Here is a 19,132-nt window from a genome sequence, read left to right as displayed (position 1 = left end):
CCGCGTTACGTGAAACTCATCCTGTTGCCAGGTCTCCTTGGCATCCTCTTCTTCTGTGTCGTGACTGCAGGGTATCAGCAAGTCACAGGTGCTAAGGAAAGACTTCTCCACAGAAAATCCACCTCTGATCCCTGTTCCTCCTTCCCTCCCTCCCTCCCTCCCATATCCTGACTTCAACTGCAACCTGCTGGAAAAGTTCTGCCAGACAAGTCAAATATTACATTGCACAAAACGAAGTTTATGTTGCAGATGTGAGCCTGCAATTTACACATGATTTGTGTGTATTATAATGTATTAATCAGGAAACACTATGTAAATGTGTGTAAATGCAAACCACGATCTTAAATCAGTTTTGCATAATGCAAGTAAACAAATTAATCTCCCAATGCACTTGTAAATGTTAATAAGAACTTGACATTAACCATTAAGTTTAGATAATGTTACTGGATGAGAAAGCAGTGTTGTGTGTCACATGTGCCCTTGAAATGCAAATGAGTAAAATTTACATGTCCAAGACATGTATGTTCTTGAGAACTCAGATTGCTGTTTGCTGCAAGTCATGTAAGCTCTACTTTTTCCGTCAGCAATTTCTTTTTAAAACACTGCCTCCTCCCTGGAGAGAGTAAACCATCCAAAATTAAATGTAAGGAACCCTTGAATATTTGAAGAGTGGCAGTGACTCTGTAAGCAGGAGTATGCATAATTTAAAGGGGTACTGGCAAGACAGACCTAAAATTTTGGAACAATTATGAGGCTGGAACTTTAACTAAGCCGAACTGTAACCCTAGGAAAACTGGTTTTATCACCCTAGCCTTTTGAAGACAAAAGGAAGCTAGGTCAGCCTCTGTCTGGTTGCATGTTTGTTTGCACATCAAAGCATCCTGCAAGGTTTGGAAGCAAAGCCCAAGAAGAAGCTGGCCAGAAGGTTCAGTCACTATTCAAACAGACCCGGATGTCTTGGACGAACTTCATCAAGACAGGCCAAGTTGGATGCACAATTTGCACGGTCCAAAGAGGTTCTTGATGAAGCCTCTCCATTGTGACAGCCTGAGGTGTTACTGCACACTGGTGGAACTGAAAAAGGAAATTATTTTCTATACAATGTTTTCACAGCCTCCCGGTAAAAGCTGAAAGGTTGTAGCAGCATGACAGAAGCAGCAGAGAGATGCTCAAGACTACTTGTGAGGGGTACGCTAAACCTTGATGTGCAAGTTTCCAAGGAAGGGAAATGAGTTGTACAGTGAATCCTAGTAGAGCCTCCATGATCAGCTCAGAGAATTCAGGTCAGGGTGGCAGCAGAGGCTGAGTCCCATACCGTGTGCGTATCCTGAGAGAGCCTGTACAGCCCAGCACCTCTCTGGATCAGGACCATACATGCACTTCCTCATGCTACCTGTAAAAGTAGAGCTAATTAAAAATGCACAGAGAAAACTACCATAATTTGTGGTTCAGGTTCTCTTTGTCCAAGGCTGGGATGAGGTAAAGCATCCTCAAGGCTCTTCCCAATGGAAGAAGTGAAATGAAGCTGGAAAACTAGAGCACCACCAGAATAGCAAGATTTCTCACCAAACTCACCTGAAGCAGAAGCTGATTGCCCTGGGCATAGCTTTGCAAATGGCTGTCATGCCTTCATGACATCCAGAGGGGTAAGAAGAAGAAGAAGAAGAAGATGATATCCTGCCAGGTACTGAAGTGGTGACAGGCAATCCTGTATGGATCAGACTCGTCTCCTCACTATTCCCCTGCCTGCGTAGGAACTTCTTGTCCCCTTACTGGGTGGGGGGAGCTCAGCTGGGTGATGTTTGCACAGTGCTGCAAAGAGGGGAGTGTTTCTTTCTCAAATCTCAAAAAAAACCAACAGGCTGAGACCCTGACTGGCCCTTCAGGTTGAGGCCCCAACATCCCAAATCATGTCTCCCAGCACAAGCTTCTTGCACTATTTCTGACCACATCTCAGATAGATTTCTGCACTGCTTTCTCCGGACAGCAACCATGAACACAGTATTTCTACGTTTGAGAATGCCAGATGTCCTTTTCCTCTGCCCCTTGGCTTTACCACAGTTCATTCAACAAGACACATCAAGTCACCTAGCTTATCATATGTCTGGATGCCTCAATTATTTCCCCTATAAAGTGTACGACTCATTTAATCTCAAGAAAATTAGATGCAAATGCATGCAAGATTTCAGGATATTTGCATAATATATGTAAACTATGGCATCTGTCAATTCACTTGTTAATGTAAATGCTAATATTAACGTATTTCAGTTTAGCATCAAAATTGCAAACTCTTTGAAGTAAGGACTATGGCAGTGCGAAGCATTGAATGGACAAATCTTGTTTGAAAACAGGACCTAAATGTTTTTGATCAATTTTATGTCAGGGTTTCACCCCGCTGGCAAAGCATTTCGCTTTACTCGCTGCTTCCTAGATTAATGACTGATACTGACACTGTCCAACTCAACAGCAATAATGTTGTTGTTAGGAGAGATGGAGTCATTTTGACCAACACAAAACTACCCCTGAAGCCGCCAGCCACTGCTTGCATTCAGTGTGCATCCCCAAGCGTACCTTTCTGACGAAATCCTGCCCAATGTGCTACCTACTTCCCCCTCCGTGGCAGGTGCTGTTGAGGAGGGAGCTCCTGCACCCTCTGAAGGTAGCTTCACATCCTCAGCTCAACACAGGGCATCCTCCAGGAGTAGCTGCTAGCTGAGATTACCATCACAATATTTTAGGCTCAAGAGAGGTCAACTGGTTTAGCTCACTATTAAATACTCCAGCCCCTTCATAAAGAGATTTTTAAAAAGAATAAACATTCTTAGCTTTTGTAGTGGAAATTCCTAAAAGCACCTGAGCAGCTAAGCACTATTGGCTTTCAGTGAGATGGGGTTTGTTTTAATAAATCTCTCAGGTGCTTCTAAAAATCCTTCCCTACTTGATGAAAACATGGCACAAGCATTAACTAATTATTCCTTCCCAACACTCAGTGCTGCTGGGCCACAGGCACTCCCAGCTATCTGGGATGTGTAGTAGGGTGACTTGAACAGAGCCATGCAGGCACCAAGTGCCTGAGCCTCTGGACTCATGGCTCATCCCTTGGGACCAAGGTGGCAGAGGAAGCAGCCCTGCCCTTTGTGGCAGAAGCTATGCTATTCCCTCAGAAAAAGGATGTAGAAACACACCCAGAGCCCGTGTCTGGGCACCAGCCAAAGATCTGTCTTATTCTACCACTGCAAAACAATACTCTACACAGAGACAACAGTCAGAGCTTCAAGTGAGGGAAGAACCTTCCCTTTCCCCTTTTTCAGGAAATTTTCCCTTGGGAGCAGGGGAAATAGACAAGGAGGAAACCAATCCCTTCTTTTCTGCGTAGATGCGAGTCTACACACCAGTCTTGAAAGAGTGGCAAGCGCATGGAGTCAGTCACTTAGCATTCCAGTGCACGTCCCCTCTGCTAACAGCGCAGCAGCAACCCGCAGCCGAAGGGCGATCGCTTACCCAAAGCTTAACCTTGCGGCTGGCAGGCCTCGGTCTCTTGCCTCCTCAGCGAGGATAACTAATCAGAGAGCCACAGAGACAGGTCCAAAACGTCATGCTTCTCCAATTTTAATCTAATGCCTCAGATAAGAAAGCGGCCATGAAGCCCTTACTCTCTGCATATAAAGAAGGGGAAGGTCAGCAGGGACAGCAAACCGGGCTACCACTGCAGCACAGAGAGCTCTGAAGTGGCTTGGGGAGGAACGAGGACATCTGAACGGTTAGTCCCTAAGCAGTATGAAGCTGCAAAGCTAGCAGAAGTGGCTGATTCATTACAACTAGCTCTTTGGTCCCAAATGGGATGCTTTCTTAGCACAGCAAGGTTCAGCTCCCAGAGCTGAAAAAGGAGCATCTGTGTGCAGAAAAGGGCCACCAGAGCCAGTGGAAGTGCATTTATCACTGGGAAAAGTCTCTATGTGTGGAAGGCCAGAGAGGAGCCCTGAAATTATTTGCTCCAAGAAGTGAAGAACATCAGCTAATATCCCCCTGGTATGGGGTATGCATCTTTGCAGATGCCTTTTCTGTAACTACAATCCTAGTCCCTTGTTCAAATGTCGAAAAGCCCCATTGAATAGCTCTTCTTCACTGACAGAAACTTGGCTTCCTGATGGACCATGCAAATCACCTGTGAGGGCAAACCAACCCAGCCAGCAGCGCTCAAAGACACAGAGGTGTTTCAAGGAGTGCATCCAGGGCTTGTGTGCTCAAAAACTCCAGACTCCTGCCTTGCTGTACTCGTGTACTGGAAGGACTTCTGCCCTCCCTCTGGCTTGGTTGAATGTCTACTTTGAAAGACCCAAGACTGGAGCAGTGAGGTGCAGAGACGAGGTGGGCAAAATGCAAGCTGTTCCACTTTGTCATTAGGCCCTCTGGGTCTAAGGGAAGAGATGAGCCTGCCGCTTCACTCCAGGGAAGGGAAGGTGAGTGAGCGCGGAGGCTGGAGTAGAACAATGGCCCCTGGCTGAACTTCCAGCTAGCATAAGGCATGGCCAAAGCCCCGGTTCCAGACTCCGAGACATTGCGCTTGGAAATCTGAATTTTCAGAGCATTTGCCAAGTTTCTGCTTCAGCTCTGTTCTCCTCTACTTCCAGGGAGCTGCTCTCAAAATGTATTCCACCCAGACCCATGTTTTCAGGCCATGTTTTTCCTCCTCCTAACACCCTGTGCAGCAAAGTTATCTATTCTTCTCCACTACACTCATTCCTCTGCAGATGTTTCCTGAAGAGAGGCAAAGCCGCCAGAGCCGAGGTGTTCATTGTGACTTTTCCTTGCCCGCTGCTGGAGGCAGCACTTGTGCTGTCAGGTCAGCAGCCTGGGCTCTGATGTGCACCATGCACTTTCAGCACTGAAGCTGAGGTCCCTGCAGGTGCTCAGTCCCTCGTCCTGTCCCCTGCCTCACGTCCTCCATAGGGCATCGTGCTGCCCAGGGAAGAGAAAGACAGACCACCTTTCAGATGCAGGAGACAAGGAGACCTGGGGCTCACAAAGTCACAGTGCTGCCCTCGCTCCATGCCACATTCTCTAGCTGGCAAGCACACACCACGCACCAGCACAGCATTACATGGTCACCCACACATCACCCTCACCCTTATTCCACTTTTCCTACCCTTCCCTGCTGCTACTGCCTTGATCCCTGACTCTGCTAAGGGGACACATGTAAGTAAGAGGCTGCTGGTAGACCACCAGTCACAGGCTGATTGTCCAGGCTAAAGATAAGAGGGTCCTTGTGATTCTCCTTATTGTCTTTGAGGGAGCAAATGCCAGCCGATAACACAAACACAGAGCTAGTCCACAATGGTCACAGATGGTAAGACACCATGTTCTTTGTAAGGAAGGCAACTGGAATATCCAAGTCACTGGAGGAAAAGTAAAGTAAGCAATACCCTAAGCTGTGTGTAATGACTTCTCAGCCCTCATGGTACATTGCAGGACGTAGAACAGTGCTAGCTTCCTCCCACGAGGGAGCAAGGGCCTCTTTTCTTAACATGCTAGGACAGGAGGCCACAGAGGCATACTGTTCCTCACAGCAAGACAATTTTGCTGGCAAGATTTGATGGTGAGAGGACGGGACTAGGAGACAGAAGAAGTGGGAAGATGGGTAAACAGCCAGATACTCACTGGAGGAACAACCCAGACTTACAACTAATACCGACAAAAGCTTCACAACGCAGAGGAAAGTCGCTCTTCTTCCCCGTAGGAGTCAAAAAGCAAAACCAGATAGTGCATGGGATAGGGATTGGCAACAGGCAGAGACAGGCTAACTCAGACCTAGATAAGCCAAGAAGTTGCTTCAGTATTTGGTCTCTCTTATACTAAAAGTACTGTCCCTCTTTTCCTCCACCAAGAGGTAATGTTCCCATGGATCCTTTTTCACATCTGTATCTGGGGCTCAGAACTGAAGAACCCACTAGTCAAGTTGGTCTACACTGCTGCCTCCAGGTCCTCCCTGTCCACTCCACCCAAGTCTATCTTGACTTGAGCAGAAGACAAGGTTTTGACCCAGGGTTCTTTTTCTGCACACTGCCAGAGGAGTAGTCTAGGCTGATACTGAGTCTTTACTGATTTTCATTCTTCTCAGTCAGTGCTGAACCTGTATTTTAAGCTACATGGTGTGCCATCTGCCTCCTTCCTTTCAGCCTACAATGTAGAAGACATTCAGACAGCAAGGACAGAAGCAACAGAGAAGGTCCCCTGCTAGCTGATGGGGCAGTGTTTTAATGATTGCGTGGGACATGAGAGCATGAGGGAGGGAAGATGAAATTCATATGCAGGAGGTCTGATTCACTCAGGCACAAGGAATGTTTTCAAGACAGAATGGACAGAGCAGCCTACCAACATCCCTTGGACAGTCCAGAAACCAGCATATCTCCTGTCCTCTGACAATTCAAAGGAGCAGTACCTTGATCCACAGCTGGGTGGGATGGGTGCTACCACCTCCTCAAAGGCAATCTAGTGCTCCAGCACCCAGTGTCAGAGCCCCCAAAGGAGGCAAAGAGCACTGACACCCCACTTCATTCAGGGGAGCAGAGAATCACCACTGTCATTTCTAAAAGGGACTGGAGTGCTGAGGCGACATACGGTTTTGTCTGGGAATTGGGAGAGGCAGTCTGCTTCCTTTAAGAAACCTGTAATTTTCTTTTTTTTTTTTTTTTAAAGGAATGAAGAGTGGTGCCAATATATCCTGCAAAAGGACACTACCTTGTCCCCTTACTCAGGAGGAAATGTGAAGAGACCCTGGTTCAAGTCCTGTGCCTCACATAATAAAAAACAGAACCTTGTCAGCCCTTCCTTAATGTCTTACCTCCTTCACACCTGCCTCCCCAGTACCGCAACCTCAACTACTCAAAAATCATAAATCAAGCAGAAAAAATTCATGATTGCTGTTAACACTCAAAAGCAATTAATGGCTATTTTCAATTTGCCTTTTGTTTTTTGAGTCTTTCTGTTCTTATTTTCAAGGTTTTTCTCCACAGCAATCAGAGATAAAAATATCTTTTCATATGTTTCTTTTTTTTTTTTTTTTTTACATAATTGCAAGACTCCAGTTACTAAGATTGAAGAAAAACATCATGTATTGTGAAACTCACAGTAAAAGCCATGGTAGTAGCATCCCTCTCTCATACACCACTGCTTCTCTCTTCCTTCTTTTCCCTCAACAACTAGACAAAAACACCCTCTGCACAGCTTTTATTCTTGATCATTTTATTTTGGTGGTTTTCATGCTACATAAAAATTAGGTTTTATATCAAAAAATTATTCACAATATTTCCAAAATAGTTCAAGTTTTTTTTTTCCTTTTTTGTGTTTTTTAAATATTTTTAATGTATTTTTATTTCTTTTTTTTTTTACTGCAGCTAGGGTTACAAAACATCCCATTTCCTCTCACCACCACCAATTCGCTGTCGGTTCCCTTTTACATTTGCATATGTAAAAAAAAAAAAAAAAAGAAAAAGAAAAAGAACAAAACTTTTTATATCATTTACTTGAGAAATAAAGTCATTTGGCACTCATGTCTCTGTGGCTTTGATTTTCACCAGTGGAGTGGCTGGAGGTGGGCACGTGTGTGTGTGTGTGCGCGCGTGCGCGCACACGCATGTGCGTGCATAAAGGGGATGAGGAGGAGGCAAAATTTAGGCAAAGATGGTCTCAGAACCGGATAGGATATGTCTGCTGTGTGCAACAGCTTGACGGGTGGCCAGGTTCACCGCAAGATACCAACAGCTCAAGAGAAGAGGAGGTAGCAGTGTTGGGCAGTAGAAGACTTACACTAGAGGTGAGTATTCCTTTTTCTTTTGGTTGATAGACTTTGTTCATCAAACGTGCTCTCCAAAGTAAATGTACATTAGTTAGAAAGCAAATACAGCTGAAGCTGACCTGTGCCAGCTCTAGAGACGCTACCTGCCCCAACCCTAGTAGACATGACAGTCCTCCCCTACTGCTGTCAGCCACTTCCAAGTGCCAAAGGATGAAGGTGCTGGGCTTTCCCTTAGGCGTCATGACATCGAGAGCCGGCCAAATACCCACGCACCACCTTAACCCTTACTTCATGGTCTGTGAGACTCCACTCAGCCTTCAATGACGTTGTCCAAGTCGAAAGTCAGCCCTACCCGCTTGCAAATAGTCCAGGAGAGGTGAGGCTGAACCCCTGTGGCCCGTTTAGGGTCATTCATTTGTCCCTGTTGCGGACCTACGTGCCCTGCGCTGGCGTGGGAAGGGCTGTGCAGAGGTCGGTGAGCCATCTTCCTCTGCCTGCCCTCCAGCCCGACCCATGACCCGCACAAGCCAGAGGATGATCTCCTGTGGATGCTTGTTCCCTTTGGGTCAGGCCCCTCAGCAGCCACAGGGTCCTTGTCCCAGGAATGGCCACAGAAAACGCCAAAAAGGGCCTTTCTCCCTCCTCACCGGGCAATCCCACATGGCTTCGGAAGGGCAGGACTCACGGGTCAGACACCCTCCCTGCCTGCTACCTGCCTTGCAGCAGCCTTTGGGGCAACAGCCAAAGCTTGCTGGAGAAACTTTTTTTTTTTTTTAAGGGAAAAAAGAGAAAAAAAAAAAAAAAGGAAGGAAAAGAGAAGGAGTACCAAAAAAAAAAGAACCCCAAAACCCACCTGTGCAACGGTTAAATAGTTTGCCTTCTGTGACTCCACAGGGAAGTCGGTGAAAAGCTACTTCCCAAAAGGCTGCTGCCTCCTCTATATACCAGCCCTCACCTCCAATTACAGATGGTGCTTTGGTCACTGGCAAAGAGACGTTTCAAGATAGCCCTGCCATTCAGGAAAAACACGTACAAAGGAAAGACCCCAAACACAGCTGAACCATACAAACAATAACTGCACAGAACTGAGGTCTCGGAAAGTTGTATTGCTGAAAACACCTCCTTGCTCCCGCTAAAAGGACTGTGTAAACAAACAAACAAACAAAAGAAATCAACAGCTAATCAGCAAACATTTTTCTTCCCATGTTAGAAATTCTGAAAATGCAAAGCTAAAAAGAGCAGTTTGCTGCATTTCTGACCACATGTGAGAGGGAGCCTGCTCCAAAGGTAAGAAAAGCAACCAGACAGGCAAAGAGGCCTCCAAAGCTAGCAGCTTTGTGTGCTAACCTCCGCACCAACCACTGGCCAGTGGGAAGGTCATTTCCTACAGCACCTCTTGAAGGCTCCAGCTTGCTAGGAGCTTTTAGGTGTATAGTATGTTGGTAATAGTAATAATACTTAAAATACACACACACACATGTGTACACACACTCACACACACATATATCTTCTCTTCCATAAAAGACAAGCCTGGCAGAGCACAGGATACAATTTGATGGAGAGGAAAGAGCAGCTGAACATGGAAGAAAGCAGAGGAGGTGGACGGATGTGGTCTGATAGAAGGAGTCACTGGCATCCACGGATTATTCTGTTACATTTTATATATATAAATAAAAAGAAACCATCAAAGAGGCCCAGTGACACCAGCACTAAAGGGCTGGTTAAGTAGACTTAAGATAGAGTAGATGATGAGGGCCGTAAACCCCAAGTGTTGCTCCTTCCTTATCTGACTAGTCATGGCATCTCTTCATCAGGTCCTGATTGTCTTTTCTGGCTGCTGACAGAGGACAGCGGTGTCTTGTTCAGCAGTTTGGCCAGTTAAAGTGCTGTGCTGGTTGGCACTGCAGGGCCCTCCCAGCAGGTCATCCTCTCTGGTGCTAGCAGTGTAGCGATCTCTCCTGGCAATGAATGGGATGGAGAATGGCTGCAGAAAGTCCACTCCCTCCCACCCTCCCTATTTACTGTCCCCTCGGAAGAAACCGAACCCCTCCAGAGCTTGGGATTTGCAAGCTCCCTATCCAGCTCCAAGCAGCAGTGGTTAAGGTTCTTCCAAACAGTGGGAATGGGAGAGCAATCCACCACAGCTCAGCTTTTGCCTGCGTCTGTTTGACACAAGAGCAAGAAAGGACAGGCTAGTGCTTGCTTGCAAGTGGAATTTCAGTGCTTGCATTGCCCTAGGAGGCAGCGAAAAGAATAGCAAGGGAGCCTCTTGTTCCAGTCACAGGACAGATTGACCAGATCTCTCCCAAAGGACCTCACCGGTCAGTGCATGATTGTCTTCCTCCTCCACCTACCGGTTAAGGCCGAAGTGGGTAATGAGTGTGGCACAATGGTTTGAAAATGTGGCACAGTGGATTCAGCACAGAAGTGAATGAACGCATGGAATGGGTTTCTGGTGCTGTATTCAAACCATCTCTAGGAGGACTCTGTGTCCCAGCCTTGTTACTGATTCAGAGCTGGTCCCCCAGAGTCCAAACAAAGCAGCCATGCGAGGGCTTACCAGGTAAGCAAGAGCAACGACAGGGTTGCCAAGGTACCTACGGGTACTCATCACCTGGCTTTAGCAGCATACAGCTTCAGACTCTTTTCTCTCAGCTCAAACACATGCATACAAACACCTAAGCACACATACAGACTGTGGCACCACACATACAAATGTGTGCAGGCTGCATAAATACACATACCAATATGAACCCACCCCTGCCCCCCACAAGTAGACGCGTGCAAGAAATACGGACAAGTAGCAACAGGCATGCAACATACACATGGTGATCCCAAGCAGAGGAAACCCCTCTCAGCTATGTTCAAGCACGGTGAGTTCCTGGGAGATGAATCCTGGCAAAATGCATTGCAGGAAGAGGCCCACACAAGCAAGACAATCCACAAAAGGCATTCTAGGCACCTAAACCCCTAAGTAGCTGTTCCAAAAGCTCCTTGAACTTCACAGGAATTTAGCTGCCTGTGTCAATGGATCTGGTTCCAAGGCCTGCAAGGAAAGCAGAAGGAGAAAGCACAAAACTTTCATCTCATCCCCTTGACTGATTTTTGTCTGTTCAGGGGCAGGTGTAATCTTTCTCCAGCTGACATGGGACTTAGCAGCCAGTACCCATGGGGCTAGACAGAAGTCTCATGTGATGGATGCGTTCTCTCTGGATGCCCTGCAAATGTTGCTGGTATGTCACGCTTATGGCACATTGAATAAGCAAAGGAAACACAGCAAGGAGCCTGGTGACACTCAGAAAGGTAACTCACTATTTTGGCCAAAAGCTAATCTATGGGTTGTACTCCCAAGGAGATGCCTGCCCACATTGTTGGGGTAGCACCAAATGGGCCAGCTGTTTCCAACTTCACTTATGTTGAGAGTTCTGCCAGGAGTCACTGGAATGCACAAACATACGTCTCCTGCCAGACTGACAGGTATTTGCAGCCATGTATTCCCAAGTACACAGGCCACTGTGGACCATGCCAGGACAGCCGTGCCAAGGTCATAGCAAGGCTACATGAGAAGTCTGTCTACCCTGCTCATGCCTTTAAGCAGAGCTCCATTCCCATGTGGCTGTAGTGGTTTCTCCCACCCAGAAATCAGAGATGCAGGCCTGCAGTGGCAGGTTGAGCAAGAGTTAGCTGCAGCTGGGAGAAGACTGCTGCTCTGGATGATCTCTGGTCATGCCGACCCTTTCCGTTGCTCCCAGCGCTGCCCATATGCTTTCATATACTACAACTCAAACTCTCAAGAGACCGTGGCACACGGCAACACACATGCACACACGGAGAGGCTGACTGGCCCTTTCTCAGACTGTGACCAGCAGACCCAGTTTGTCCTCAGGGATGAGCAGCCAGTGCCATGGCTGTGGAGGACGGTGGGTTGATGGACATTCATTAAGGAACAATGCAAGTTGTCTAAAAGGGAAGGAGGGAGGTGTCTTGGCATCTGCCTAGCATGCCTACCAGGTTCGCATTGGCTCTGTCTCTGCTTTTTCACCATGCCACACCCTTACTGACACGACAGTAGACACAAACCCTAGGCAGCTAGTGCCAAGCACCAGCTTATATTGACTTATCAGACAGAAAGGGACCAACTACTAGCAGACATTCACTCCCAGGTTTGCAACACAGCAGAACATCATGTAGGTGTTTACAAGCCAATGCTTTCTAAGCAACAAAGGAAAGCAGCCCTGTGCTTCTAGCAGATAGCATACTTCTCTCCAGCAGCCTTGCTTTATTCACATAGAGTAAAAGCAAAGAAACTCTACTGACGCTGATGTGGGTCAACCTGGAACGGATAAAAAACTGTATCTCCCCCTGCTCTAAATTCACCAGTCAGCCATCAAGGATGGAAATTCTGTTCCTTCCCTTGGCTTTCTCAGAAAAGACAATTTCACTGCTTCCTTGCACTGGCTAATTTGTCAGACTGATAATTTCTTATCTCTTGAGTGTGCAAAAGCAGAATACCACCTCAGTGAAAGTGACAGAGAACTCAAAAATAGCTACCAAATATCATCTTCTAAAAATCTGGTCAGGGCTAGAATTTTCCAGGAAAGGAGAAGTAGAGGCCTGCCCTTCACTCATCTTCAGCACAGCACTGCACAGCATTGCACAGTCTGATGAAGACAACAGAGCAACAAGACAGTAATAAGAGGAGCAGAGTGGGCAAACAGCCAGCACAAGTCATTCTAAGGGAAGAGGCGTAGAGATGAAATTGAAGACTCAGTGCGAGTAAGTTGGGAAATAAGCAGATAAGAGGCCAGGGAGATGAGGCGGTAAACTGCTGGAGAGATCAAAACACCTGAAAATGAGGTTCTGCTTAGAGGAAGGACAGAGGGGGTCTAAAGGCGAGGAAGCAAAGTAGACAAGAATAGCGGAGAGGGTCTGAGACCACACTGCCTCCCCTCCCACTGGCATAGGGAAGGCCACAAAAAGAGGGAGATGGAAGAGTTGGTCAGGAGATGAAGGCCCAGAGAGAGATCTCTGTAATCCACAGCAACAAATGTACTCTGCTGACATCCCAGGGAGAAAACAATGGGGACCAGGGAAGAGAAAGTAATCAAAGAGCAAAGCACATAGAGAAGGAAACAGCCCTGTGCCTCACACAAACAGTCCCTAGCAATCAACACGGCTTTTATTACAGGAAATTATTAACACCCTCTGCTACCCACCACCCCTCACCAATCCCAAACCTCCCCTGTTTGGGGACCCTTTCTTGGCACACACATATAACATCCAGATAAACTTTCCGAACCAGCAAAAGCAACCACTGAAACAACTTCAAACACCACAGACCAATAAAACCACAATTTAGAAGTTAACTTTCCCAACCCCCCCCATGCCATTATTTAATAAGGAAATACTGTACAGATATAAAACCCACCCTTTTCCCAACCTGAATATAATTGCTTGAGTTAGTTTCTGTACATATATACACACATATTTACACAGTAATGCTGCAGTCAAGAAAGCAGATGATGTAGAAGTCACAAAGTGAATACATAAATTAAATAACTACCAGCAGAACATTAGGAAAGGTCACATTGTTCCTACTTGGCAAAAATGCGTTGTGGGACAGAGTCATTAAGCGTACTGCAATGTACCGTGCGTGTGTCTGCGTGTGTGCGTGCGCACATACAGGCACGCAAGCCTCACAGCTTCCTGCTGCGTCGGGTTTGTTCGCGTGTGCTTCACTTCCCCAGTATGTCTCCTGTGTGTGCGCGTGCCGAGAGGAACCCCTGTCCCACAGCGCGGAATTTTTTTCTGACCTGTTGGAGTGTATACTGGTGCTTGCTGTGAACCTTTAATGGCAGGAGGCCAGCAGATTAAGAGATCTGTAACTACTACCTCATCATAGAGATCCTCCTTTATCTCAGCACCCAGGGAACTGGACCCTTGGCGTCGGCAGACATGAGTCCTGCGCTCTGCGATAAGGTTTCACTGCCTTTTTCTATACACAAGCAGATTCATGCTGTGTCAGTTTTGTTGTCAGCAATGACAGAAGGGTGCCAGAATTCACTCAAATGGCATGGCTAGGAGAAGAATTTGGCGATGCTCAAGAGATGAAGAAAGAACTCAAAGCCAATTGCAAAGTGGTTTTTGTTGTTGCCGTTCTAATGGCAGACACCCAGGTCTGCCTGCAGTCAGCCCCAGGGAGGTCCAGAGAGCCCGTAAGGAAGATGAAGCAACAGTATTCATATTGCCAGTGAGACAGTCAGCGCCCCAGTTTGCCTTTGAGGGGGGAGGAGGGAGGGAGCCACAGGGAAGTGTATGTGGGTGAATGCAGCGAGGGTCTATGGCTTGGAAATCTATTTGGCTGCAAATTGAAAATAAGCCCTTGTGGGGACAACAGTCGGGTCCCACTAGTTACTATCTCAATGTGCCCTGCAGCATCCAGCAGCATGGTAGGTGTGTTCCAGGTGGACACACCAGGTGTGTTCAGCAGCAGGGAAGCACTTATGGGAAAGAGTGGGTGCAGACGGGGATCGTGGCTTGGAGTCCGTCCCCATTTGTTGCCAGCAATCCAGTTCCCTTCTCGCACACGGCTCCCAGGGGCTCCTGTGGTGAGCCAGGCATGTGCCATGGAGAGGCAGCATAATTGGACCCTACCCTTTGCCAGCTTGGATTGAACAGGAAAGGTGAAGTGTAATTCCTTAGAGCGATGGTGCAGAGAGTCAGCACAAAGTCCCTTCATCAACACTCCTCATCTTTATCCCCTCCCCTTTTCCTTTTCTTTTTGGCAACCAAAAATACGTGGGGAAGTGCAACCTCCCACCCTTCTCCATGGGAAAGGCTCATCAAAGGTTGCTTGACGGGAGTGGAGGATGTGTGAAAGGCCTAAGTCTGATCATTGGCTGTGTTCCCAGGCTTGCTTCCATCTGTTGATAAGCAATGGAGGTGGGAGGATATGCCACATTTGATAGAAAGCTCTAAAGCAAAGACTTGCCTATAAAGATCCCTGAGGTATCTCTGATCACTCTAACCAGTCACCACCATCATATTCATTCTCTGTCTCCCCCTCTCTCTTTTGCTGACAATGTTGCTGTGAGAAACAACCCTGATCTGAAGGTACAAAGGGGCTTTATTCAAGATGGATGCTAGTGTCTTCTTGGAGTGAGGAGCTCAGTATCAGCATGCATTGCTGAAGAAGCCAGAAACAAAAAGACCCATCCTGGAAACTCTTAACTCCACCAAATCCTTCAGGACATCACAAAGGAACCTTCCTCCCCCCATGCGCTGGAAATTGAAATACCAATTCCCTATGGGCAAAGCTCATACTTGCCTATTGCTGAGCATTTTGAACCCACTGTGGGGTTCTCACCTGGAGAGTCCTGACAACGCGTGCTGGATTTCAGAGAGAACGGGATGGTTTTTTGCCGAGGAGGTGGGGCTGGTGTGCTTCATTGTCTCAACTGACAACAAGTCCTGACTGCAGCTTTTCTTTCCTACTTATGATGTGACACGGCAAGTTCTGATATTGCCCCCGCTGGGAGGCATGATGGGAGACAGAGAACTACTACACCAGCCTGTGTTGTGTTGCACTGACTAAAAAGCTGGTGTGAATACTCCAAGAAGGTTTATGACGTGGAGATCCACAGCTGCAAGTTCTACCTGCCAGCTGCTTTCGACTGTGCATGGCACATTTCTGATATTTTTTTGAATATTTCCTCCGTCTCCTTCATACACATCCTCCTTCAGCTGAGTACGTACACTCCAGTACCACTTCAGAAGAACATGGCTCATGAAAATACCTCTCAGAGAGCCATGCCTGGGGCTAGAGTGAGGAGGCAAATGTCAGAAACATTGCCAAAGGTGCCTGGGCTTTCCCGGGAGGCTGGCTGCAAATATACAGCAGAGGTCACCAAACTGTAGAGGACGCAATGGTTTTTGCTCGGTATTCTTGTGTGCAGAAACGTTCAGAGAGGGGAAATGTTCCCAGCCACTGCCCCAGAAAATACTGGTGTTTATACAAGAGAGAGATAGAAATGGCAAGGGAGGGGATGTGGAGTTTTGTCAGGCTCTGGTATGAAATCCCATTCTTTTCTGGACAGGTAATAAACAGCACATGGGTGGTTTTCTAGTACAGACAACACCTGCTGCTAATATTACCTGATTGATTCACTTGAATACTTAGAATGAAAATACACCAAATCTAAAATTCTAAATATATAATCAGAGTTTAATAACATCATCGATTTATTTTCTGGATTATGAATTACACCCTCCCCCCTCCCACCCCCTCCCCTTCATCTCTGTCCCAAAACTTGTTGACCTGTCAGAACTAAAATAAACAAAGCAACCAGAAAAGATCGCTTATAGGAGAAAGGATTAACCTGATGGACACATGGCCTAATCTATTATGGGAGAAGGCAAAATACCAGGCTCCTGTGGTTAGACCAGTGATTCAGTCCAGAATTTCCAGTTCTTCTTTTCTGGTTGCCCTAGAGCATTCATTTGAGTGGTTTGTGGCACAGTTAATATTTGCAGAGCACTCGGAGTGTTAACAGTGCTACAACAGTATCAACACTAGATAATGATTTTGGCAAACTAGCATTTGCCAATCAGTGGAACAAGGGACAGACCCGTTCGGAGAAAATACGAACCAATTTTCACCCCAGAACACAAAAATCAGAACCTTTAAGAAGAGATTTGAAAAAAGTTCCATTAACTTCTTTTTGGTTTGTTTTCGGCTTAATTTCCCTGCAGAGCCACCCTCCAGGTTTCCTCGTTCCAGGTGGGGAGGGACGGAAAAGTACCGAGATAACCGCCAAAGAGATTAGCTGCCCTCGCCAGCTGTCAAGCTCCCCCCCAAGCCCTTAGAAAATACCAGAAATTATCACGAGCTTTTCCCAGGTCCAAGATTTCTAAACCAAAGTAGCATTGGAGAAGTCTCTTAATGTCAAAGTGATGGTCCAACCTGAGCGGCCAACTTGATGGTTCACCCCACCACTATCAAGACAGTGTAGTGCCTTGAGGCCCAAACTCCACAGAGAGATGCTGGTACAGAGAGTTTATATGCAAAAAGGAATTGGGGGTGTTCCCATCAAAACATGAAACCCTGCTGGCAAGGCTTGAAGTGACGTTCCGGCGTCTTCCATTCATGAAGATAAAGGTGACAGGGCAATACGGGGGGCCTCGGGGGAACACAACACACATGGGTTTCTCTCTCTCTCTCTCTCTCTTCCTCATTCATACGGCCTCGACCCGCGTAAACCGCTTCCAAAAATGCAGCCTGAAAAGTCATAGAAAACAAACAGAACGGAAACAAACTTCCCCTCCCTCCCACCCCACAACCTGAATATTCACGAGAAGAGAAACACCAATTTATACAAAAACGCAATAAAAAAGAAATATTTACAAATGAAAGGAACGCCTTCTCGGTGGCCGCTGTCAGAGGTGTCTGACAAGCTGCCATGTGTTCTGGATTGCAGATCGCTCTGTTAATTTGTTTGGTTTCTTTTTTTTTTTTTTTTTCCTTTTTTCTTTTCCTTTTTGTCCTTGTAATGAGAGAAGAGGGAAAGAATAAGAAGTTCCCTTACCCCAAAGACTAAGGGGTGGCATTACAAAGACTCTCCCCCTCTTCCCTCCTTAATTTCCTCAGTGAAATATAAGAAAATATTCCCCTCACCAACCCTGCCCACCCTCTTCTCACACTCTTTGACTTTACAGGCAAATCCCACCCTCCCCCCGCCCCAGCTTTAAAAAATAAATAAAATAAATAGGTAAATAAATAAAAGGCCTTCTATTGGCTTAAGAAGAGAAAGATAAGATAAAATCAACCAGGGTGCAGTGAGGAATGTGAGAGAGGTGGCTTTCGGCTCAGGAAATGTGGCTCATAAAGACAGGGCTGCCCTCTCCTTTCAGAGTCAGTCCCCAGCAGTGTCCCCATGGCCTCAGCACAGGGCTCTCTCAACCCTTCCCCTGGTGAGCCATGGTCATCGAGACACCGGGACAGACCCGGGATAAGTAGGAGAGACTTTGCCATATCTCTCAGGGCAGGAGAGGTCGGCCCATGCCCCCACCTCAGGAGAAAGAAGACATATGAAAGGGGAGTTCAGCTTCTCACTCCTACCATTGCTCCCTTTCCTTTAGTTTAACTTGCATCTGAAATGATACAATGGAAAGAAAAAAACACTCTCGTCGATACTAGGTGCACCAGGAAAGCTGTCACTACAACTGCAGGGATGGGAAACCCTAGGCTATTCCAGCTTTGCACCTGTGCTAGTATCTCTCGCTCTCGCACACAGAAGCACACATACATGTACGCACACCTCTCAGCCTCGCACATCTTGTCTTCAGCCCTCGGCACGAGTTTCTGTGCTCTCCGGCATTTATTCAAGCACAACACTTCCCAGGAAGACAAGCCGTGTACTTCCCCCGTACATTCAATAGCAAATATACATATATATTTCCCACGGGTGCGCATACCCTCCTCCCATTTCCACATGTGCAAGGAGGCACTGAAACAGTCCACCAGCACCACCACCACCACACGCGCCCTCTCAGGGCATGTTTTTCTCCTCTCCAGCACCATGCCAGCACTGGCAGAGGGCACCCTATTCTTTCTGTTCCAACCTGCTGGCCAAGGGTAGGGAGGTCAGAAGGATGAAAACTCTTTTTTTTCCCTGCCCTCCTCGCTGAAAGGACATGCCAAAACAGGTGTGGTGTCCCCTGAAGCGACAGTGACAAAACTCCCCACCTTTCCCTACTCTTTAGCTCTGTTCCACTGTGTTGGTTATCCAGACACCTTATAGGATCGTGGGTTTATTTTGCTTTCTCCACAGACATTTCAAGTATAAAGTTATTGTATATACTCGCGTATAGGCTAACCCATACTATACGCTGCTCCCACCCTTGAAGTATGTCACAACTATTGAGCAATTCACAGCTAACGAACCAACCCTGCACCCCTTTCTCCAAACTCCTCTCATTTCAGTGCAAACCAGCATCCTCTGTCAGAGATCCCAGCAGCCTCCCTGACTCCAGGGTTGCTTTCCCAAAGTCAGACCCTGTTTCCTTTCCATCTCTCCCACTGGTCTGCCACAGATCCAGCAGCTGTAATAGCCATAGTGAAACCACCAGCCAGACCTGCAGACAAGCCTTCTCTCCCTCCCCCCACACCCCCAGCAGACAATTCAAAATTTTAGCGTAAAATTTCTCAGCATATACGCAAATATATATATATATATTTCAGCCCTAAACCCCCATAGTCTTCACAAAATAATGTAACGAGAACCTCAGTATAGCTAACATATAAGTGCATCATCAAGTTAGTTCATGTTATTCCCCCTT

The sequence above is a fragment of the Buteo buteo genome, chromosome 26 (assembly GCF_964188355.1).
Source record: "Buteo buteo chromosome 26, bButBut1.hap1.1, whole genome shotgun sequence".
NCBI lineage: Eukaryota > Metazoa > Chordata > Aves > Accipitriformes > Accipitridae > Buteo > Buteo buteo.
Note: the sequence above shows the minus strand (reverse complement) of the source record.